We start from the raw sequence: 8140 nt of genomic DNA, 5'->3' as shown, positions 1-8140 counted from the left end.
CTATTATGTCAAGTTCTGGGGTTTAAGCTTGACCAACCACAATGTCAGGATTTTTAAAAAAGACCTCCCTCCCAGGGAGGTGCTCAGGTATGGGAAAACAGGTCTAGTGAACAAGGCACAAAGATAAGAAGTCAGGTCATCCTTTGATCTCTAGCAGATGCAGATTGCAAGGGCAGACCTTCCTGCCTTTTACTTCAGGGGCCCACTCATCCTAACTGCCTAACAAAGTAACCTGCATCCCTCTCATTCCATTCTCTCTTAGGAAGACACTTTAGCTTCTATTAAAGGAAAAAGGATGATGACTGGTCAGTCTATACTGCTTCCAGCTGAATGAGGCATAGGATAATTGGAATTAGTGTCTCTCCCAGAGGGTGGCCTATCTAAGGGACTGAAAAAGTATATTGATGGATTGTAGGAAGATTGTCCTGGAAGATAATGTTTGGGAGAAAGAATGAAAGCAAAGGATAACCTCCTCCATGTAGACCAGCTGACAGAAAGCTGGAAGAAGCCATTCTGCATGCAGTTCAATGGGAGAAAGAGAAAACACCAGTGAAGATACTCATCAGTGAACACTGCAAGCCTTATAATTGGCCAGCCAGGCCAAATGAGCCAACAGGTGCAATAGTGGCATGTCTGTTATGGGGAAACCAACTGCCCTCTAATTGGACTGGAGGCCCATTCCATGGGAAGGGAATACATCCCTGGTACTGAAAACTTAAAACAGGGGTAGTCATGAGCCCTAGGGGTGTAACATCTGCTGTTGTCTGGCCAAATGTATATACTATGCTTATCAAACTGCCCAGTAAGCACTTCTGTTAATGTTCACAACCTTATATTAATGCTACACTCACTTTTTAAAAAAATTTTTTAAATTAATTAATTAATTTATTTGATAGCGACAGACACAGAGAGAAAGACAGATAGAGGGGGAGAAAGGGAATGGGGGCGCCAGGGCTTCCAGCCTCTGCAAATGAACTCCAGATGCGTGCGCCCCCTTGTGCATCTGGCTAACGTGGGACCTGGGGAACCGAGCCTCGAACTGGGGTCCTTAGGCTTCACAGGCAAGTGCTTAACCGCTAAGCCATCTCTCCAGCCCCTACTCTCACTTTTGATTGAGAATCTTCTCTTTCCAAATGGCAGTGACCTTGGGACCACTCAGAAGGCATCATGGTGATGGAAAGAAATAACAATAGTGCTCAGTACAGCAATATCTGTATCACACTTTCCAAGGCTCAGGGTCTAATGTGGAAGAGGTGGTGGAAAGAATCTAAGAATCAAAGGAAGGGCAGGAATCCATACAACATGCTCCCTCCAGATACAAAATGGCCTGGATATCCATGGCCTCACAGTGCCTGACACTACCTGCATAAGACTATCATAAGAGGAGGAAAAGATCAAGACATCAAAAGCAAAAGAAAGACTGATTGAGATGGGGAGGGGATATGATGGAGAGTGGAATTTCAAAGGGGTAAGTGTGGGGGGGGAGGATATTACCATGGGGTATTTTTTATAATCATGGAAGTTGTTAATAAAAAAATTTAAAAATTTAAAAAAAGAATGAAAGCAAAGAGTTAAGGGGAAGTTGGCACACAGCAAACTGGTTACTTTTAGGGTTTCTCATCTTGTAGACTGTTAGAACTTGGAGAGCATTCAAGGGAACCCACATAGATGGAGGTAGAGAGTATGTGGTCTTAAAGTATGTCTTTGTGATTTTCTGAATTTCATTGGTGTCTGTTGTAATGGTACATTTTTCTTCTCTAATTTTATTGATTTGTGTCTCATTGCTCTTCCTTTTGGTCAAATTTGCTAAGGGTTTATCAGTCCTTATCCTTTCAAAGAACTAACTCTTGCTGGGCATGGTGGCATATGCCTTTAATCCCAGCACTCAGGAGGCAGAGGTAGGAGGATTGCTATGAGTTTGAGGCCACCCTGAGACTACACAGTGAATTCCAGGTCAGCCTGGGCTAGAGTGAAACCCTACCTTGAAAATAAAAGAAAGAACCAAGTCTTCATTCCATTTAATCTTTGTATAATAATAATAATTATTATTATTTGGTTTTTATTTTATTAAATTAAGCCATAATCTTTATTATTTCTTCTCATCTACAGATTTTTGGTTTACCTTATACTTTTTCCAAAGCCTTAAGGTGAAGTATTAAGTTAAGTTGTTAACTTCTGACTTTGATAATCCCCTTTCTTCCCTTCTTTCTTTCTTTCTTTCTTTTTTTTTTTTTTTTGGTTTATTGAGGTAGGGTTTTACTCTAGTCCAGGCTGACCTGGTATTAACTATGTATCAGGGTGGCCTAGAACTCATGATGATCCTCCTACCTCTGCCTCCTGAGTGCTGGGACTAAAAGCGTGTGCCGCCATGACTGGCTTGATAATTTCTTAATATAGGAAACTAAAGGTATAAATTTTCTTTTAAGACTGCCTTCATTGTATGCCCATAGGTTTTGGTATGTTGTGTTATCATTATCATTTGATTCTACGAATGTTTCATTTCCTTTTTAGTTTCTTCAATGACCCACTAATCAATCAGTAGTGTACTGTTTAGTTTCCATGACTTTGTTTGCTCTATAGTTTTTCCTTGTTATTGATTTATAGTTTGATCTCCCGTGGTCAGATAGAGTACAAGGAATTATTTCTATTTTCCTGTATTTGTTAAGATTTGGTTTGTGTCCTAATATATGGTTTATTGTAGAGAATGTTCCATGTGCTGCTGAAAAGAGTGTGTATTCTGTAGCATTTGGATGGAATATTCTGTATATCTGTTAAGTCCATTTGTTCCATGATGTCATTTAATCCAGATGATTATCTGTTTATTTTTTGCCACAATGACTTGTCAATTGATGAGATTGAGGTATTGAAGTCACCCACTACTTGGTGTTATCTGTGACCTTACTTCTAGTAGTGTTGGTTTGAGGAAATTGGGAACACCCATATTAGGTGTATATATGTTTAGGATTGTAATGTCCTCCTGTTGGAGTGTCCTTTAATCAGTATAATGTGACCTTCTTTATCTTTTCTAACTAATGTTGGTTTGAATTCTATCCTGTCAGATATTAGGATAGCAACACCTGCTTGTTTTATAGGCCTATTTGCTTGAAATACCATTTTTCATCCATTCACCCGAAGATACTGCCTGTCTTTTATGGAGAGATGAGTTTCTTGGAGGTAATAAACAGGAGAATCCTGCCTTTTAATCTAGTCTGCAGTACTATGTGTTTTGGCTGGGTCATTGAGACCATTGATATTAAGAATCATTATTGAAAGGTATATATTTATTCTTGTCTTTTTTCTTGCTTTGTAGTGTTTACTGTTTTTCCTTTACTCTCTCATATTAACTATTCTTGGAATGTTTTATTTTTTTCCTGTCTTTTCATGTATGTGCTTTTCTTACTCTTCATTGTGAAGGATACTTTCAACTATTTTTCTATAGAGCTGCTTTAGTGCAATATATTCCTTTAGCCTGTGTTTGTTGTGGGAAATCTGAATTTCTCCATCAATTATGATTGATAGCTTTGCTGGATATAATAATCTTGGTTGACAGTTGTCATTTTTCAGAACTTGGAATACTTCATTTCAAGCTCTTCAGGATTTTAAAATTTGTGTTGAATAGACTGCTGTTATCCTCATAGGCTTTCCTTAATAGGTGCCTTGATGCTTCTCTCTTATGTCTTACAATATATTTTCTTTAGTTTGCATGTGTAATAGTTTAATTATAATATAGCAAGGAGAGATTCTTTCCTGGTTTTATCTGTTTTGTTTTTGTTTTGTTTTATAAATACTTCCTTTATCTAAATATCTGTATTGGCATCTCTTTCCCTATTTGGGGGAAATTTTCTCCTAGGATTTTGTTGATCATACCTACTATGCATTTGGAGTGAAATTCTTCTCCTTCTACTATACCCTACATTATTCTTCTTCTTTTTTTTTTTTTTTTTTTTGGTGCTTCAAGGTAGGGTCTCACTCTAGCTCAGGAAATAAGAAGTTATATATCTTCAGGAGCCTAAGGTGCCAGGTGTGGCTCTTGTATTACTCCCAGAGCAGATTCAGAAGTGACCCTAGATGTTGAATTTGCCTGCTATGCAGATATTCTAATAGGCTGGGTGAAGCAAAATACCATTGAATTCTAAGATCCAACTGTACAATATACATAATCAATACCAGCATGGAAGCTGGGCATGGTGGTGTACGCTTTTAATCCCAGCCCTTGGGAGACAGAGGTAGGAGAATGGCTATGAGTTTGAGGCCACCCTGGGACTACATAGTGCATAACAGGTCAGCCTGAGCTACAGCAAGATCCTACCTTAAAAAACAAACAAACAAAACAAAACAAAAAAACAAGCAACAACAACAACAAACCAGCATGTAGTATTTATGTAAGAGTGGGTATTAAGACAGGTGGAAAGAATTGTGCAGAGCTGGCAAATGTAAGAGGGGTTGTGGGCTCTATAAATAATTCATGCTTCTGGTTAAGATGCTGCATAGTAGCCATGCCAAAGCAGCCTAGGGGGAGAAATAAGCAGAAAAATACCACAATACACTCTTCTACTAAAAAAATGAAGATGTACAAGGAATTGTTAAACACAGCCGAGAAGCAGGAAAGACCTAGAGCTTCCAGCAACCGCAGAATCAGCTCCCACTGCAGCAAGAGTCCTGGTCCTGGTCTCTGGGAATAGCTATGCTAAGCCCTGCTCTGCCTGGGCCACAGGAGCAGAACCCAGGTGGGAGGGACTCTCCAGTCATACAAGCATCCTTGCAAGTCAAAAACCTTAAGGAGACATCAGGGACCATCTGAGCAGCTACTGAGGAAGAGGACCATGGGGACCAGCTACGCAGGTCCAGTACAACTTCAGGCACGTTCCACAGCCTCCCCACCCCCATTCACCAGTGACAGCAACCACTGGAGATCTATGCAATGAAGAACAGCCACACAGCATCCGGCACTGCTGATCAGAACAGTGAACCCTCTGACCAAGGCAGCTTAAATGAGGCCACCGTGCAGGAGAGGGTCCTAAGTGGGCACGCAGCATAGGTGAGACCAGAATCCATTCCAAAAGGCAATGGCTCACTTACACTGGGTGAATACCTGCCCCAAAGCCTGGTACATAGGTCTGCACTGGAAGTGCTAATCACACCTCCCACGTCAGGGCAGGTTATGTGTAAGGTAAGATCGATGGTGGGCTTAAAAAGCTATATTTGGGAGGTTGTCACTTGTTGCTTTCTGATTTATAGTGCCTTTGTCTTCTGTAATTCTTGAGGGCAGGGTCTCACTCAGTCCAAGACTGACCTGAAACCCTTTATAGACCAGAAATCCCAGCCTCTCAGTTGACAGTTGACTTTGTTCGATTATCTGTTTGTTTTAATACCCACTCTTACATAAATATTTCCCATCACTGCTGGTTTTGATTGAGTGTGTTTATTGCTCAGTTGAATTTTAGAATTTGCCTGTATTTTGCTCCATCCAGCCTACTAGAATGCCTGCATAGCATGCAAACTGAACACCTAGGGTCACTTCTGTTGTTACTCTGGGAGTAATATAAGAGCTATACCTTACACCTTAAGCTCATACCCTGGAGATATACAATGTCAGATTTACACATCTAAGAATACTGCGGATAATTAGAAAACACAAGCATAAAATTAACCCTACATGCAAAAATCTTCACATTATAATAGAAGAAGCACAAAAAAATCAAGACAATATGATACCACCAAAAATTATAAATTTCATCAGAAATAACAGTGAGACTGACTTAGATAAAATTCCAGACAAAAGCTGGGCATGGTGGCACATGTCTTTAATCCCAGCCCTCAGGAGGCAGAGGTAGGAGGACCACCGTGAGTTTGAGACCACACTGAGACTCCATAGTGAATTCCAGGTCAGCCTGGGCTAGAGTGAGAACCTACCTCAAAAAAACAAAACAAAACAAAATTCCAGACAAAGATTAAAAACATGGTTATAATCCTGTTCAAAGAAATCAAAAGGCCTTGGTGGTACAGTGGTTAGCATAGCTGCCTTTTCCAAAGAAATCAAAGAAGAAAACAAATTCCTGGAAGAGGACAAAGGAAACCAGCTTAATAAAATAAGGAAGTCTATAGAAGACATGAGTAAGGAAATAAAATCACTGAGGAAAAACTAATTAGAAATGAAAAACACAGTAAATCAAATTAAAAAACAAAAACTCTGTAGAAAGTCTCACCAACAGAGTGGATCAAGGAGAGCATGGAACTTCTAAAATAGAAGACAAGGTGGCAGATGTAGAGCAGCCCGGCAAGAAACTAATAGGAAGGCAAGAGTGGGAATTTCCAGACATGTGGGACACTATGAAGAGATCAAACATAAGAATTCAGGGTATAGTAGAAGGAGAAGAATTTCATTCCAAAGGCATAGTAGGTGTTTTCAATAAAACCATTGAAGAAAATTTCCCCAAATAGGGAAAGTTACCGGTACCAGTATAGATACAGGAAGCCTTTAGAACCGCAAACAGACACAACCAGGAAAAGAACTCTCCTTGCCATATTCTAATTAAACTACACACACAAACCAAAGAAAGTATATTGAGACCAGTTAGAGAGAAAGAGAAGTCACTTATAAAAGTGCCCATCAAGGTAACAGCAGATTACTCAACACAAACTTTAAAAGCCAGAAGGACCTGGAATGGTATATTCACGGTTCTAAAAGATAACAACTGTAAACCAAGATTACTTTATCCAGCAATGCTACCCATTCAATTTGATGGAGAAATAAGGATATTCTGCAACAAAAACAGGCTAAAGGAACATATAACCACTGTGGTACTTTGAATAGATGGCCTCCAATATATTCATTTTATTATGATTTATTATATTTTATATTATTATATTATATTAATATTATATTTATTATATTATAAATTTGTTCATTTTATTAGTTTGTAGTTTGGATCTGCAGCCACCTGGCTGTGTCACTGGGCAGATTTTAAGATGTGGTGGCAGGTACAAAATTCCAATCTAAAGATGTGCAAAGTGCCTGAGCTCCTCCTGGTGTTCCTGAAGTGTGCCGTGTGGTGTGGCTTGTAGCTTTTCTCTCTGTGTTTGGACTTGTGAAAGCAGGGCCAGCTTCTTCTGCCATTATGAACTTCCCCTGGATCTGTGAGCTTCAATAAATCCCTTCTTTCCATAACTTCCATAACTGTGCCTGGTCTGGAAGTTCATCTTAGTGAACCTGAAGCTGTCTACTACAGAAATTGGCAGCAGAATGTGGGGTGAGACGAATATGACCATGTAAATTTTGGTCTTTTAGAACTTTTGTTTTGGAGCAACAGGCATGGAATTGGAAATAGATTCTTCTTCTGGAACGGTAAGCCAAGTATTATGGACTATTCTGATAAGAGTCTGAAAATACTAAGTACAGAGAGAATTGAACTTGGAGGCTTGGCTTATGAACTTTCTAAGGGGAACGAAAAACTGCAGTGGGCTTTGTTGGAACTGGGCTACTGGCATCAGGGCTGGTTGTGTTATGCTGCCCAGGCCTAGAGAGTTTGATCAAGGTAAAGTTTGTAGTGACTGATGTGCTTGGCTAAAGATATTGGGGTAAAGTTTTAAGATTTTAAATTGGAAAACCTCACACAAGTTAAAATTACAGGTACTGAGAAGCCAGGTGTGGTGGTGCACACCTTTAATCCCAGCACTCTGGAGGCTGAGGTAGGAGGATCATCATGAGTTCGTGGCCACCCTGAGACTACATAGTAAATTCCAGGTCAGCTTGGACTAGAGTGAAACCCTACCTCAAAAAACCAGAAAAAAAAAAAAAATACAGGTACTGAGACTGGTTTTAGGTTACTGAAGCTGCTATATAGTCAACACATTAGTAATCTTAAGGAAGATAATCCAACTACTTTACATTAAAACAATGGAGAGGATGCCTGAGGAAAGACTATGATAGAAATGCAAACTCTTTTGGAAGGAGTTGACTGGAGCAGGAACCTGCTCTTCAATGTTATGATTTATTTTGTCCTTGAATTAAGAATATGGCTGTGTCCTGCACACCTGCTGTTAGTTTTGGAAGCATAAAAAATGCATGGAGTGGTCATGAATTGCATACAGTTTCAGGACTTGCTGCTGAGATGTGGCAAGAGGCCGGGCATGATGACCC

This window comes from Jaculus jaculus, chromosome 19, assembly GCF_020740685.1.
Source record: "Jaculus jaculus isolate mJacJac1 chromosome 19, mJacJac1.mat.Y.cur, whole genome shotgun sequence".
NCBI classification, from domain to species: Eukaryota; Metazoa; Chordata; class Mammalia; order Rodentia; family Dipodidae; genus Jaculus; species Jaculus jaculus.
This window is presented reverse-complemented; position numbering follows the sequence as displayed.